This window comes from Mus caroli, unplaced genomic scaffold (assembly GCF_978045245.1).
Source record: "Mus caroli unplaced genomic scaffold, Mus_caroli_1 scaffold_1, whole genome shotgun sequence".
NCBI lineage: Eukaryota > Metazoa > Chordata > Mammalia > Rodentia > Muridae > Mus > Mus caroli.
Window position 1 is genome coordinate 160,175,946 of NW_028227256.1, and position 17,620 is coordinate 160,193,565.

At 42.7% G+C, this 17,620-nt stretch overlaps 1 pseudogene; it reads right to left on the reverse strand.

Annotated features, from left to right (window-relative positions):
* Positions 1-6,832: 6,832 nt before the first annotated feature.
* Positions 6,833-7,072, reverse strand: LOC110293126 (protein CEBPZOS pseudogene; annotated as a pseudogene).
* Positions 7,073-17,620: the final 10,548 nt, after the last annotated feature.

A 17,620-nucleotide genomic window follows, 5' to 3' on the forward strand; every position in this document is an offset into this window, starting at 1 on the left:
ATCTTCACTGTAGTGATGGTAGTGTGGTTTCACATGTGTGTCAAAACTCATCCAATGAGTTTTGACACACCACTTTGAATGGTGTATTTTATGTTGTATAAATTATACTTTAATAAAAATAAAGACTCTATAGCATTTAAGATATGCCCTAGTACAGCATGTACTGGTAATCTATGGGTTGACAGCATCAAACTTGATAATAAACAGCTAAAAGTCTAAAACAAAAATTTTCCTCTCTTCAAAACATTATTATGACTTTGAAATTCTACCTGTACTGAGCTGCACCTATCAAGTTTTTGAGCTTTAAACATTCCCATAAAAAGAAAAACAAAACAAAACAAAAAAAAACAAAAAGCATCATTTGGAAAGGAAGGGAGTAAGCCCTCAAACAATCCTCTAATTTCTCTAAGAAGAAATTACTTTTGAACAGTGGCATCTGTTGAGAGAATGTCTGTGTGTGGACATAGGTACATGAGTGCAGGATCCAGCATAAAGAGTATCCTCAGATAAGCCTTGGCTGGTTCATAAGATCTCCCTGTTCCGGAGGTAGGGGCATCTCCAGGATAAGACCTGGCCTGGGACAAGGGAAGTGTCCAAGAATCAATGGAGGTAACATTAGCATGACTCACTACGTTGGGAATTATGGAACCTGAAGAGGCCACCTCCTGTATCCAGAAAGGAACCCTAATAGTGGAGCGATAGAGACACCAACCCATCCACAAAACTTTTAACCCAAAATTTATCCTCTCTACAAGTAATGCAGGCACTGGGGAGGGAGCAAAGACCGAGAGAATAGACAACCAATAACCAACCCAATTTGAGACCCATCCAATGGGCAAGCACCAATCCCTGACACTATTAATGATACTCTGTTATGCTTGCAGACAAGAGCATGTTCTCCTCTGAGAGGCTCCATCCAGCAGTTGACTCAGACAGATATAGACACCCACAGCCAAACAGTGGATGGAGCTTGAGGACTCTCATTGAAGAATAGGAGGAAGGATTGCGGGCCCCAAAGAGGATAGGAACTCCACATGAAGACTAACAGAGTCAACCAACCTGGACCCTTGGGGCTCTCAGAGACTGAACCACCAACCAAAGAACATACATAGGCTGGACCTAGACTTCCCCACTCATGGGTAGCAGATGTGCAGCTTGGCCTTCATGTGGGCCCTGAACAACTGGAGTGGGGGCTGTCCCAAAAGCTGTTGCCTGGGTGTAGAATGTGTTCTACTGGGCTACCTTGTCTGGCTTCAGTGGGAGAAGAAGTGCCTATCCTCACAGAGATTTGAAATGCCAGGGTGGGAGGATACCCAGGGGCACCCTGCCCATTCAAAGGAAAAGAGGAGGGGGAAAATTCTGGGAGAGGTGACCAAGATGGGGGCAGTGAGCAGGATGTAAAGTGAATAAGGGGGGAAAAAAGATCTCCTTTGTTCCAACTCAGACTCAAAATGCTAAAGAAAGTCATTCCTGCACACACAAGTGAGGCCTCCCTGAACTCAACTCTTCTATCCTAGACCCATCACCGAGACTGGTGGCGAAGGATGCTGACAGCTGTTAGGTGCTTCTCTACATCCAGAAACCAGCTTCCTGTGTCATTAGGTCAGCTCGGTGGCCTTTGTGTGTCAGTGACGTAGGCGGGAACTATCATCATTCCTGTTTCATAGCCAGGAAGACAGAGATCAGAGCTGGAGGCGAACACTGTACACTGAAGAACACTCAAAGACTTCTGATGCCTGTCAATGAGCTGTATCCCGATCATCTTCACAGGGAAACCTTGACCCTGGTAAAAGACTGCACCTACATTTGCCGATCTCTGTTATGAAAAGTGGAAAACACATAGCAAGTTATTGGGCTGAAAATATGAATAAGGGGCAGGTTTTATCTTTACATAAATTATTTCAACTTCCAAGTCTTGGAATTGGGACACTGAAATTCAAATCCTCACTGGTTAGATGTGTTGCTCTCCTAGACCTTAATCTCACCTACAATGTTGGTATATCTTAATTCCTACAACTTCTGAGAAGTCAAATAAGTAATGAATACCAAATAGTCCATTTACTGCATGTTATCAAATTATTATTTAATTATAATAACCCAAATCTGTAAGGAATCTAACTATACTTTATCAAAAGAATTTTCTATAGTAATTATACTTTATATTCTTCTTTAAAATGTGTTTATTTTAGTTTGTGTGTGTGCCCAAGTACATGTGGACACATCACATACACACATGTGCCCGGGGAGGTCAGAAGAGAGTATTAGATGCCCTAGAACTGGAGCTAGAGGCAGTTATGAGCTACCTGACATGAGTGGTGGGAGCCAAACTGGTTCCTCTGCAAGAGCAGCAAGTGTTCTTAACCTCTGAACCATTTCTCCAGTCCCTCAATTAATTTTTCTTTTTGAGACATTGTCTTGTTGTCCTGGAAGTTACTATGTAGATCAGGCTGGCCTTGAACTCACATAGATCTACCTGCCTCTGGCCCTACTGTTTCCCCCAGCATTCTGAGCTTCCTATCAGCCGCCCTGCCCCCACTTGGAAAAAGTGGTCCTTCCACAAGTTTATTAACTCATTGCAACAAGCCACCATCCCAAACCTTCCTAAATGTTAGCACTACACAACTATTGGATGCAGCAGTTACCGTGTGTGATGGAAGGGTCTCTGCTGTCTCCTTTATGGCCTTCAAAACCTCCTTACTCTAAACTTACTCCAAGAAACCGTTTTGTTTTCTCTTTTTCCTCTGTCCCCACAGAACTTTATTACAGTGGTATGAATGCCAGCAGATAACTGCTGAGAACATAGGAAGAAAAAATACATTTAAAGGGTAATAAACAAGTTTGACTCCATCCTCTTGATTTATTTTATTGTGGAAACTGTCAAAAATAACTATTTTTGAAGAGATGGGTTCTGAAAACCAAAACCAAACTTAGGAGACTAAGCTCCAACTCCAATGGTAGATAATTCTAACTCCATTAGGCACCACCCAGATACACCATGCCGCAGAGTGAGAACTAATGGTCACATACATCCATTCTACTGGCAGCTTTTCCTGCTGTAACAATACACTCAGCATGGGGTACTTGCAAAGAAATGGTATCCAGCATAGTTTTAAAGGTTCAAAGCCTAAGATTGGATGAGTTCCCATTGCTCTGGCTTCTAGTGACTATAATGGAGAATGGAAGCCCTGCCATCCCCCCTCAAAACAAGAAAAAATATATTTATTAGAAGCAAGTGGCCCTATCTCCAACAGTAATAGAGAGGGTGGAAGGACCCCCTTCCATAACAGCCTTTTCAAGAACTAATGAGCATCCATGAGAACTACATCATACCTTCAATGACCTTATATCTTCCTATTCTGACCCACCTTTTAAAGATACACAGCACCTCCAAATACCTACTTCTGGAACTTCTTTCTCCTCCCCTCCCCTCCCCTCCCCTCCCCTCCCCTCCCCTCCCCTCCCCTCCCCTCTTCTCCTCCACTTCTCTCCTCCCCTCCCCTCCCCTCCCCTCTTCTCCTCCACTTCTCTCCTCCCCTCCCCTCCCCTCCTTCCCCCTCTTTTCTCTCCCTGCCTCCCTCCCTTCTTCTCCCCCCCCCCCGCCAGTCTCCCTCCCTTTCTACTTCTTTCCCTTCACCCTTTCCTTCCTTTGACAGGGTTTTACTATGTAGCCCAGACTGAACATGGACTTACAGTAATCTTCCTGCCAAAACCTCTAAGTTCTGGGACCACGTGCACGTCCCATGTATCACAGAGCATGAGAGGCACAGTGGAGGGGCTTCTGGAGTATGGCAGACCCTCAGCAGAACTTTAAGAAAATGACAAAGGCTTCATGGGTAAGGTGGAGATTGTTGCTTGGGGTATGAGAAAATTCTTTCTCCTGCTTCCAGTCGACTGTTTCCCTGTGGCGAGTGTGTCCCAGTTCACTTTAAAACTGAACCAGTTCCTGGATCAAATGGAAGAAAATAATGTCCAGCATTGCGGGTTTAAATCTATCATCAGGCAATCTAGGGCTGGCTGCTCTGAAAGAGAATTTTCTGATTTTTCCCCCTGTTCATATGAAGATGTTGTGCACCTCTGGGAGTAAGAAATATATATCTTTGAGAAGTTCATTTCTATTGGATGGAAGACATGGCAAGAGGAAAATGTCTCATCTTACTGCATTTCTCAGCTCCTACAGCGAGGGAAATTATGTCCGTGGATTGAGAGTCAAGCTAACACTCCAGCTCAGGAACAGAAACAGGTCTTTCAAAAGCCAAAGAGAAAAAGGAAGAAAACACATATGTTTTTACAACAGTATTTTTGGTTATTTAAAATAACTTTTAAATTTAAATATATTTTGATCACACTGCCCCTCCCTAAAACCCTTCTAGATCCTCTCCCCGAAACTCACCCAACTTCAATTTCTTTTTCAAAAAACAAACACCCCGTCAGACAAGAAAATAAAATAAAACTATGCCTAAAACGAAAAAAAAATCACAAAACTTTAACCCAATAAAAACACATACAAAACTGTGGAGTCCACTATATGTTGGCAATTACTCCTGAACATGTGGTCTGTCCTGGAGTGGTTGACATATCCAGTGTCACCCTATTGGAGAATACTGGTCTCCCTCTCCTAGCAGGTGTAAGTGGCAGTTCAGATGCTAACCTTTATCCTAGAGGTTTGATTTTTTTCATTCATTCATTCGTGCATGCATTCATTCATTCATTTTTTTAAAAATAACAGAAAAAAACATAATAATATACAAACTATATCACTTTGGTATAGGACAAGACAAACCAACAGAAGGAAAAGATCCCAAGAGAAAGCACAAGAATCAGACCCATTCATTCATTCACTCAGGAATCTTATAAAAACACTAAACAGGAAGCTGTAATATATATGCAGAGGACCTGGTGCAGACCAGGACAGGCCCTGTGCACGCTGCCTCAGTCTCTGTGAGTTCATATGAGCTTTGCTCATGTTGCTTTAATGGCTTGTTTTCTTGGTCTCCTTCATCCTCTCTGGTGCTTACACTTTTCCCACCTCTTCTCTCCAGGGTTCCCTGGGCTCTGAGGGAAGGGGTTTAATGGAAGAGACATCTCATTTATGGCTGAGTGTCCCTGCATAATGCCTGGCTGTGGACCTCTATATTTGTTCAAGTGTTGCAGGAAGAAACTCTGTGGATAGCTGAACAAGGCACTGACCTATGAGTATAGCACAATATCATTAGGAATCATTTTATTACAACATTTCTTTTTTTTTAGGCCTGTAGTATCTGGTTTTCCCCTAGGCCTCCTATTTTGATTGGGAAGATTCTGTGGTTCTGGTTAGCTGGGGCTGAAGAATCAGCTGTGAATCAGCCAAACAGGAGTCCCTGTGAGGAGGTAAGCTAATGTACGAAGTTAAGATGATAGCTATTCCACATTCTTTTCAAGCGTTCTAATAACTTTCCCACTCCCATTTTTAAAGTTTGCCCATTTACTGGATCGAATGTGGGACCCAAGTTTTGTGATATTGGCTTGAATGCCATGGCTAACAAAGATAATGCAAGTAAATAACCTGATTGTTTGTTTGTTTGTTTGTTTTCTGTTATTTTTATATGCTCTCACTGTAGGCCAACCTACTTTAAACTTGCCATGTAACCAAGGCTCACCTTGAACTCTTGATCTCTACCTCCAAAGTAATAGGTGGTGGATTTCAGACCCCAGACAAGGGGCTGAGATGCATATTTTACATACCAAAGCAGACCTGGACACCACGTTCCCCCAGCATCCCTCAGTCCTAGTATACCTTGCCCCCAATACTGTACTTTCCAGCCCAGGCTGGGATGCCCTTCCCCATTTTGGTGTCATTGTCAAGTCCTTCCCATTCCTTATTCTGTGTGTGTGTGTATATATATATATCTGTCTCTCTGCCTCTCTTTCTCTCTGTCTCCCTCTCCCTCTCTCTCTCATCTCTCATCTCTCTGTGGGCACACTTTCTCTTTCTCTCCCACCCCACCCCGTTCCCCATGGTGACCTCACTGGCCCAGGTCCTTGGAGCCAGCTTCCCAGTAAACCTGCCTTTATATTTTTGATTTGGCTTAAATTGGTTCATTTAAACAGCAGAGAAATAAGTTATCAATAGGGTGACAAGTATGCACTAGTAGGTTAACTGAATTTGTAATTGAAGTTTTTAAAATGGCATCTGCCTGAAGAAGTCTCTAAGCAACAGAAAGCTTGCCTAACATACACCAAGGCTCTAGATTCAACCACCACTACCACAAAGGAAATACAAAATAGCCTTGATTTTAAAGATGGTGTTTTAAAAGACCTCTCCTCAATACTCTATAACCTAGGAAAAAAATGGTTTCTTCATCTCTCCCTCTGGAGTGCATATAAGATTTAAAAGTGTCTAAACCGCACACACACAAACTCAGAGAGTCAGGTTACTTTTGTAAAGTATGGGTTTGCTAAAAGTTATTCTTACCTAGTTGAAGATTTTTTAATTGTTTCTGATATTCATAATTATTAGTTTCTATTATTTCACACATTTAAGTATTAATAAGAAGCCTTCACACAGCATCACTTTGGCTGCTGCATTGGGTGTACTTCCTGAGAGGACAAAGGTGGGTGTACTCTTCCATGGTCTCTCAGTTGTAAAAATGCTGACCTTAGACGGCAAATACAGGAGCATAACAATAAGTTTGTACAATGGATGGGAAATTTCAGACCACATAGATCTAAAATTGCAGTTACACTCAGTGGGACTTTCTCGAAGTCTAGTGTCTACAGTGGGATAAATTCAGTTTTCTTCTTTCCTCAAAGGTTTCAAACAGCTGAGATAGGAAGCTGAACATGATGGCTGGCCTTAATCTTTGCTCTCCAAATATTTTTCTTGGTCTCAGCCTCTAACTACATACATTCAATACTGTTCAATGGATTTGTAATGAGCTTGCAAAATGAGGGGAATTTTCTCACTCATTTGCCTGAAATGTTGGCTCAAGTTCATCTTTTTAAACAAAAATTAAGCTCCAAAAACACCCACAAGTTCAGCTACTAAAACTCCTCCAAAGATCTTCCTAGCCGATGGTCCCAAGGTTTGGGTCATCCTGAGGCCCGTTCCCCCAGACCCACAGGGCCATTCTTGACTTCTTTCTATCACACCAACTGTGCAGCCCACCAAGGAATCGTGCTGGTTTTACTTTCAAAATCCAGCTGCTTCTCAGCTGCCCTGCTGCTGCTATACATGGGTCTACATGGGTCTAGGCAAATCACATCTAGTGTCTAGATGAAGACCGTGGTCTCCTACCTGGTCTCCATTCATCTATCTTCACTGCCCCATGCAGTAGGCAAAGTGTTGTGTAAGCGTAAGCCTGCTATGTTAGCGTTCTCCACAAAGACCTGCGGTGTTTGTCCCACCCTCATCCGTTCCCCCTCTGATTCGCTCCAGCTCTGCTCATCATCCACTTTGCCACAGCCACCCCTTTCCTTCTCACTCCCGGGAAAGTCTAGAACATTCTTCATGAGGCTTTTCACCACTCCTCCTTCTTCAGGAAAAATTCTTCCTTTGCACACCCATGACAGCCATGAACCTGTGCTCTCGCCACCCCCTTAAGGTTCTGTGTTTCCAAAAAATCAGTTTCTCGGGGACACTTAATCCCTCTACTTCAAACTGTACTGTCACAGTGCTTGCTGTTCTTCTTTATTATGTCTTTCTTCATAACCCTCACCTTCTAATATGCTGCACAACTTCAAGTTTTGCCTCTTCCCTACAGACACTGTAAAGAAATAAAAAGAAAATTGATTTGTATCTATATTACCAGTGCCTAGTAGATATTTACCATATTAACAAATGTTCAAATTTTTGTTAAATACTCTTAACAGCCCAGCTAGGTGACCCACTTTATCTTGACCAGCAGCTATGCTCACCACTTCACCAACAGTCTACATTATTTTGTACCCGATCTAGCAGTACCATAAGCTTCTTAGTAGCCAATCATAATTCCCTGGTTTCCTTCTACAGTACAAATCATAAAGATGGCCTTCCATATTGTCACAGTTTCCTCTCCTGTTGCTGTGATAAAAATATGCTGACCAAAGCAAGTTTAGTGAGAAAAGGCTTGTTTGGCTCAGAATTTCAGGTTACAGTTCATCACTGCCAAAGGGACAAGAACCTGAAGCAACTGGTCATGTCATATCCACAGTCAAGAGTAAAGAAAAATTAGTATTAATTAATTAATATATGCATGTTAGTGCTCAGCTAGCTCTCTCCACTTACACAATCTAGGTCTCACTTCCTAGAAAATAATGCCATCAATCAGTAAGTAGATCTTCCCATGTCAGTTAAGCCAGTTAAAAAAAATCCCTCACCAGTATGTCCATAGGCCAACCTAACCTAGACAATTCTTCACTGAAACTCCCCAAGTGATTCTACATTGTGTCAAGCCTATAAGCAAAACTAACCATCACCCACATTGCATGACTATGGAACTGATCTGTGCTGTAGATATTGTCCTGATCACCACGGAGCCCTCACAAACCTAAGAGATAACAGGATGGTTTTGTTTTAAGGCACTAGGTTTAGTGTCACTTATTACATAGCAAAAGCCTGTTGACACGTCCTTATAACATGACTTTTAGAAATTACAAACAATTCCCTTCTTAGTAAGTTAGATCTTCAACACACACCCCTGAGTGATTTAGCTATCAATAATAGTTCAATCTCCTGTATGTTCCTCATCAGTTGAATAGGCCACTTATGTGGCAGATGTATAGATCATAAAATGCACAGCACATTATAAGAAGTGAAGCATATTCTATGCTCAAATAATAGTACACAGCAAGTAAGTGGTTGTCTTAGGATTTCCAGTGTTGAGATAAAACATAAACTTGGAAGGAAAGGGTGTATTTCAGCTTTAACTAGCAAGTCCCACACTCTATTACTTAGGAAAGTCATGTAGGAACTCAAGATGGGAACATGGAGGAGAAGATGATGCAGAGGCCATGGAGGAATGCTGCTTACCTGCTTGCTCCTCCTATCTTGCTTGGATTGTTTTCTTATACTCCAGGACCACCTACCTGGATAGCACCACACACAGTGGTCTGACTCCTCCTACAACAACCATTAATAAAGAAAGTACCATATAGGCTTGCCTACAGCCCAGTCTTACAGAGGTATTCTCTCAGAAGAGGTTCCCTCCTATAAGATGACTCTAGCTATGTCAAATTGCCTAAAATAAAATAAAATAAAATAAAATTACTCAGCACTGTGATCTTCTTCCATGGGATGTGTAGAATAGTCTAAGAGATACATTGTTATCCTCAACATGTAGTTTCCAAAGTCACCATGACAGTTTTCTTTATTCTAACTGACCAAAAGAGGAAACAAACATCCAGGAGCACACTTAGAAAGTTTATAGGGATAGTCCTAAAAGTGACCAATCATTTCAGAAACATCCTATTTTTAGAACTAGAGAGCATGACCATATCTACCAGTAAGGGACACTGGGAAGTGTAGTCAGCTATGTGTCCAGGAACTAAGATTGCCAGAGCTTTGAAAAGCATACAACAAAACAGGGAATTCTATTTAAAAGAAAAGAACATTTCTGTTGAATATTCATATATTATATGTTGTGAATATTCATAATTGTTGAATATTCAAATAAAGAGGAATGAGGTCCCACTATGTAGGAGGAACAGTGGCAGCCACCTCTATGTAAACTCTGGGGGCCCTGAAGCCACAAAGGCATCTCCTTCAGGAGGACCTGAGGGCTGCCTGAGAGACCAAGGATTGCCCACACAGACCATGCCAGCCAATCAGGAACTAGTGTTTAGAAGAGCTGCTTTCTTGCGGCCAATGGGGCACAGGTCGAGGGTATTAAAAGAGCTTGCAGCAAGCAGTGTTCAGAGAAGTTTGCTATTGCATTTCTCACCTGTCCCCAGAGTCTGTGTCGTTGACTCCAAGGAGCCACCTCACCTCCAACCCCCAAGGGCAGGTCGGGTCGGGCAGCGAGTAGTCCAGGGCACAGGCAGCACCACAACATATACTATATTTGAAAGTTTAATTGTGTGTGTGTGTGTGTGTGTGTTCCTGCATGAGTTGATTGTACTACATGCATGTAGGAGCTCACAGAGACCAGATGAGGGTAGCGGACCACTTAGAAGTGGAGTTCCAGGTCATTCTAAGTTGTCATGTGGGTGCTAGGAACTAAACTTGGTTTCTCTACAAAAGTAGTAAGTATTTTTCACATGAGCCAACTCTTCAGCCCCCTCACTACATATACATATAGTATCTCTGTATTAATTACTTTTTTCTTGTCAACAGCAAAGTACCTAACCAAAGCAAATTGAGAAAGAGAGGATTTATCTGGGGCCACAGTTGAGGATACAGCCCATCTTGGGAGGATGGACTGATAATGGGAGCGTGAGGCAGCTGTTCCCATTGCACACAGAGTCATGAGCAGAGCAAGATAAGCAAGACTCTACTCTCTCCTTCATATGCAGTCCAAGACTCTAACCAATGGAGTAATGTTATGTACATCTTGGGTCAGTCTTCTCTACCTCAATTTCCCTCTAGAAATCGCCTCATAGACATGCCCAGAAGTTTGTCTCCTAGATGAGTCTAGATCAGTAGTTTTCAACCTGTTGGTTGTGACCTCTTTGAAAGGGTCATTTAACTTTTCAAAGGGGTCACCTAAAGCCATTGGAAGAGACAGATATTTACATTATGATTCATAACAGTAGCAAAATTACAGTTATAAAGTAGCAACAAAAAAGATGTTATGGTTGGGGGTCACTCAACATGAGGAACCATCTTAAAGGGTCTCAGCATTAGGAAGGTTGAGAACCACTGGTCTAGATCCTGTCAAACTGGCAGCATTCACCATCACAATATCCCAGTCTTTGACAGCATCTGATACAATTTGAATGGATCTTACAAAGTTTGTGTTTTGGACACTTAATCTCCACTGCTAATGATATTGAGAAGTGCAAGCCTTAAGAGGCAATTAGGTCATGAGAACAGAGCCCTTGTGAATGGATTGTGGTATTATCATGGGAGCAGGCTCATTATTAAAAAATAAGTTTGTCACAAATTCATGTTCAACCCTCTGTCACCATCTCACTGTTCAGCATAAGATGACACAGCAAGAAGGTCCTTGATAAACTAAGGGAGCCTTGATACTGAATGCCCCAGCCTTCGGAACTGTAAGGAATAGATTTTGATTATTTATAAATTACACAGGCTGTATTACTCCGTTACAGCTGCTCAAAACAGATTTGGAAAGCATCCATTTCAGAATCTTAAAGACTAGTAATGACTCAAAATCAGAGTGTGCCAAGGAATTCACAAAGGAATGAAAAGATCCGCTTTTGAAACACAAAGGCAAGAAACCACCAAGAAAGGTAAGCGATGGCATCTCTAATCCAGCTAAAGATAATGACCTCACCTGCAAGGCTCTTGTAACTCATTCACAGAAAAGCACCATTTAAGCATCTCATTCGTTTGGTGATTACTTGTTGAGATAGAGTATGGTAGAAAGAGCAGGTCTGAAGACCTCTCACAACTTCCCACCTGGACGCCATCAACCCTCTTTGCTGTCTACTTCCCCTACCACAATAGTAATCTTAACATCACGTTACTTCCAGGAACAGTAGTGAGTCTGACAGTTAGCATCCATTCACAACCTTCCAGCCTACCAGATGACTCCAGCTAAGCTCGAAGTCACTGGTGACTAACTCAGGGAACATTGAGTATAACTGATTGATTGACAAGGTCATAAAACTACCACTTTGGAAAAATAGAATTGAGTTTCATTGTATAAAGGTTTAGTCTTGGCTCTCAAATGCATTTCAGAATGTTCCCCATTATTAGAGGAAAGGTTAGTTATTAGGAGAGAAATGAGGGAGTAAAGAAACTGTGACTATCAGGAAGTCTGACCAGGGTCCTATTGGAGGCCTCACTTTGGCACGGCACCTCAATGCTAGGTTTATTCTCTGAATCCAACTAAACTTGGTACTCAGGAGAGGCAGCCTACGTATTTAGAAAGGTATCAAACAATGTGGTTTCTATTTCCATATCGTTTCCCACATTTCTGTTTTATTATGATTTTATTTTTGTAGCTCTGAAACGTAACTATGATGTGAGACTATTTGGGGCGGGGAGGTTCCGTTTTCTTTCTTTCCAACAGGACCATCCATTTGCCTTGAGAAGCCAGAGTCAGAAAGAGGTAATGGCTTCACTTCCCTTCACAAAGGAGGGATCCAGTACAAGCTTCTTTGTAGATTTCCTTTCTGATCTCCACGCTCCTCCTCTTCTGGGCTTATGTGATGATGGAGATGAAGCACAGAGGGCCAGCATAATGCAGAAGACAAGTTGGGGGAAATGTCAAAGGTCAGAGGTCTCTCAGAAACAAAGTCAGAGTTGGAAAGATACAATTTTTGTTTTTGGTTTTGGTTTTGAGACAACGTTTCTCTGGCTGTCCTGGAACTCACTTTGTAGACCATGCTGGTCTCGAACTCAGAAATCCGCCTGCCTCTGCCTCCGAGTGCTGAGATTAAAGGCGCGCACCACCACCGCCCCGGCGAAAAGATAGGATTTTGATGAAGCGCTTTAGGAGATCCTCAGTGCTATGTGGGGTGTGGGCGTTCTACTTGTCACATCTGTTCTTCTAGGGCAGGCTTTAAAATAAAGCCTCAGGACAAAAAAAAAAAAAATTAAATGTTCCATTAATAGCATAGTTTTCATAAATATTTCCTCAGGAAAACTCCATCTATTTGCACATCCTCAACATCTCCTGTGGGTGTTTATTTTGCTCTGTTTGGAAGTAGCAGCCAACTCCATGTGACTCAGAGAGAGAGAGAGCAGAACTGACATATGACGGCCTGCCATCTCCATCCTGCTACTCAACCACAAAAATCAGTTTAGGGTTTTTGTTTTCAGTTAAACTACGAGGTAGCAAGAATGAAATCTGGCCAAATATGTTTGGTCTCCAGGTGCGGGTTGTTTGTGCTCAGCTGACTTCAATCAATTCCAAGCTGCCTACCAAACTGACATATATCTCAAATAATATGAAGCCTGTGGTGTCTACGGGGCTCGGATTTCTGGACTGGGCCCAATGAGCTCAGGTCAGAAATGTCAGCATGCATCCACGATGTTTTAGTGTTCCAGATGGGACCATGTCCACTTATATTCGCCCAAAGAAACTGGATGATTTTCACTTTAATTTTCCTTTTATCTAGGCCAGTGGTTCTCAACCTGTGGGTCATGACCCCTTTGGGGGTCACATATCAGATGTATATCAGACATATAAGATATTTACATATGGGCTGGAGAGAAGGCTCGGTGGTTAAGAGCACTCACTGCTCTTCCAGAGGTCCTGAGTTCAATTCTCAGCAACCACATGGTGCCCCACAACCATCTGTAATGGGATCTGATGCCCTCTTCTGGTGTGTCTGAAGGCAGCCACAGTGTACTCATATACATAAAATAAGTAAATTTCTAAAAAAGATATTTACATATGATTCATAACAGTAGCAAAATTACAGTTATAAACTAGCAACAAAATAATTTTATTGTTGGAGGGGTCACCACAACATGAAGAACTGTATTAAAGGGTTGCAGCATTAGGAAGACTGAGAACCACTGGCCTAGACTACCAACATGTATGCCAGTCTTTTGGTGCTAAACGTTATTTTTAATGGATATTAACTCAAAGAATGCACTGCAATATCTTACCTTCATTTTGAAAAAGTTATTCCTAAACCTGAATAGATAAGAACAACCCAACATAAGAGCACTGACTGCTCTTCCAAAGGTTCTGAGTTCAAATCCCAGCAGCCACATGGTGGCTCACAACCATCCGTAATTGGATCTGACGCCCTCTTCTGGTGTTCTGGTGTGTCTGAAGACAGCAACAATGTACTCACATATATAAAATAAATAAATCTTGAAAAAAAAAAGAAAAGAACAACCCAACAGAATGGTAGGTGCCTCGAGACTGAGTTTCCAATCTTCCTCATGTTCCTGTGCACTGCCCCTGTCCCAAACCGGTCCCTTTTGTAGACAGATATTTCACATCTTACATTCGATTCATATACTGACATGGGGTGTATGACCCACACATATCTTTCTTTGTAAGCAGATGGCAAGCCATTGAGGGAGGGAGCGGTGGCTAGGCCTTGCCCATGTCAACTTCATTCCTTCTTCTTCTTCTTCTTCTTCTTCTTCTTCTTCTTCTTCTTCTTCTTCTTCTTCTTCTTCTTCTTCTTCCTCTTCTTCTTCTTCTTCTGTATTCTAGAGATCCTAAAGAAATATTCGTTAAGTGGATCAGTAAAAATGAATATGGTACTCACGCTGCCTGCCTTGCTTTGTGGAGTCCACCCATTTTTAGTCACTATGATCCCTCCACCCCCAGCATAAGACATGGCCTACATACTTAGCAAGGTCTCCAGAACAGCTGGTAAAGCAAAAGGCATGTGAGCAGTTTACACTGCTAATCAGTACTGTACCTCCCCTCCTTGAAGAGAAGTATCTATTTAGCATCTTCGTAACCCACATTTGCAAAACCTTTCTGAGCTCTTCAAATCCTTAGTTTCATTCTCTCCCCCCCACCCACCTCCCTCCCGGTTAACTTCTTATTGATTCTTTGTGAAGTTAGTAACATGGAGTTAGTCAGCCCCAGAGCCATTGGGTTAGCTTTTCAGCACTGTCCCAGCAAGGGCAAGGGAAAGGGGAGGCTCTCCTGCTCTAGGCACTGGCTCTCCAGTGCCCACATCATCAGGACCAGCGCCAGGCTGCCCAGATGAGGTGCAGGTCCACTCTCCAGGGTGCTGAAGCTCTTGAGGGATGTGGCCGGCTCTCCCACCCTGCCAAGGTGAGAGGCAGGACCATATCTCCCACGCCTATGCCACCAGGACCAGCTCTACTGTACTGCCCATGTGAGATGCTATTAACACTGAAATAGATAGTTGTTACCACTTTACTATTGGAAAACTTGAGAACCACAAGCGGTAACTGACCTGCCTACCTAGTAACTTAGACTAGAGATTGTTTTCCTCCACTCTGCTCTCCTCCCTAAGAGACTGACCCACATAGTCACTATCAACAGCTCAGCTGTTCTCCAGCTCTCTCTGAGACCCCATACCACTCCTTGTTGACTCCCCAGAACTCTATCCTTTGTGAATATTCTTTCAACTAAGCACCCTTTAATTGTCCATAATGGATATATCGTCCCTCTTGCTGGAATCCAGAGGGCTGTATGTTAGTCTTGATCCTGTCTTCTAGTTCTTGCCCCATCGTTTGACCTCCAACTCTAAATACTTGCTAGGCCTAATACCAAATTAGAAGAAAGTGCCATCTCCTCATTACACCCCACAGCTCCTGCTAATTGAAACATGTAAGGAATTGTCCGCCACTGGAGCAAATGCTCCCGGAATGGAGGCTGCTCCACTTGGCCAGTGAGCTCAGACGTCTGTACCTGCAGACAGCTCCAGCTTTCTCTCAGTAAACAAGTCTGCTCCAGCTGCTGGGACATTAGTGGAAGCCAGACAATGCGATGACTCATCAGAGAGGCTGAAGTCACTTAAACCCCTGTGAGTCAGACAGATTCTGCTGTCAACAAAGCACTGGTCTGAATAAAAACTAAACCAACTCTTTGCTTCATGTGAGTCCCTGGCAATCAAATAGTTAAAAAAAAAAAGCTGCCTATGGGATGCCCCTCACCCCACCTCACCCCAAATACCCTGTCCTTCAAGTCCTCCGCTTCGAGCTTCGTTATCCTTCCCCTTTTCTCCCCAACTACAAGAAAGGGAGGGGTGGATATTTCTGAAAATGAATCAGATAGAGAATTGCAAGGGCTGCATTTCCGAGATAAGGAGCAGAGGCCACCAGCCCGCCAGCCAGCCACTTTGCTCTAATCATTTTGTGGTGCGTGGTACCCACACCTCTGAAGCTTTGCTTCTCTGTCTTTCCATTTTAGCTCTAACAAGAAACTCGATTTGAGAGGCGAGTACCCTTGGCTGGCTTTTCATCCAGCCTCATCCTTAGTTCCTTCCTCTCTTGGTTAAGCCTCCTTCAGCTTTTGCAAATTTAACAGCCTTACCACTGGCCTAGCCTTGCCAGCTTTTGAATGTGAGAGTCACGTGATATGTTGAGCATAGCACGTTCAGTGAGATAACACTGCAGATATATCAGGTGTCTGTCATATACTGGGGCTTTTGCTTATCCATTGAATTGTCTTAGTAGACAGACAGCACATATGTGTATACTTTACCAAAGAGGTCAGGCCCGGACAAGGGTTCAGCTATAATCATATTGTTAATGGTGAAAAGCAATTTCAATTTGGCTTTACCTACCCATACACTTAGCTATTATTCCATTTCTGCACATGTTTAATCACTTAAATTTTAGATATCTACAACTGTAGATAGAACCCTTCATCACAAATTAATACACCCTATTATTTTTGGCACTTAAGCTTAGCACTTATTTACTGAGCACATACTATCCGCTGATTGCTGTGCAGGATGCCAGGAGCACAAAGCTGGAAGTTCTCTTCTTCCAGAAAGTTCCCATCCTGATTAGAGGAGAAGCTAACCAATTAACTTTAAAGCAACTGGTTTCCTTTGGGACCTGGGATCATATAAAATATTATGCCAGCATCAAAGCTGAGGGACTTCTGCTTCTTACTCTAAGACCCAAACAGGTGATAACTGTAGGACACTTGTGGAAAAACTGGGAAAGCAAAGAGAAGTCAATCCAGCAACTTGACCAGAGCTTAAGGGTGCCAAAGTTTGAAAAAGAAACAATTTGCAAAAGTCTGGGCCATAAGTCGCTGTTCCTCATTCAGGACTCATTCATTAAACAAGCATTCCTTGGAGGCATGTGAGCTGTAAAGAGTGCAAAGAGAAGAGAGATAGGCGAGCAGGTCAGTGCTTACAGCTCAACAGGAGACAAAGCACAGCCGCAATGATAACACCCCACGAGAAGACAAGAGAGGAGCAATGAATGAGTGGAGTAATACAGAAAGACCAGGTATGATAGGAAGGAGATGTAAGGAGTTCACGTGGGAATTAGCCAAAGGAGGTAGTTGGAAAGAACATTCCAGAAAAGGGGGGGTTGGCTTATACACAGGGATGGAAGTAAAAAGAACCTCAAGACTTTGTGTGGGAACCGTTGAACACATACCTAGGTTTATACCATTCAAGTCAGCCAGAGATGTAGCTTTTTTTAATTTAATGCTTTTAAGTAATACAGTCATGATAGAAAATTAACCATTAAAAAAAAGGAAATTCATTGAAAATCATATTCCCATGCCTATCCTGAGCCTCCTTCTCCCAGACCCTCCTCTTTCCTCACACCCCCACTCCCATCCTCAGCCCTTAGAGGGCTACAAAGAATGTGGGCACCAGGGCCCTGTGGGCTCTGAAGATTCATGCCGTCCTCATCCTTGTGTTGCTTGGGGGAAATAAAGTATGCAGCCTAATATTTTAGAAGAATGATTTTCTTGGATTGCTATTATTGTTTGCTAGTCTTCATGAATGGACTGCCTCTAGGATGCAGTATACTTCCATCTTATAAACAGAGATGTGAGACTTGGGAAGGTCCGGTGTCTATTTCAGAGAAGAGGTCCTACCATCCACCTGATGACTAAACCTG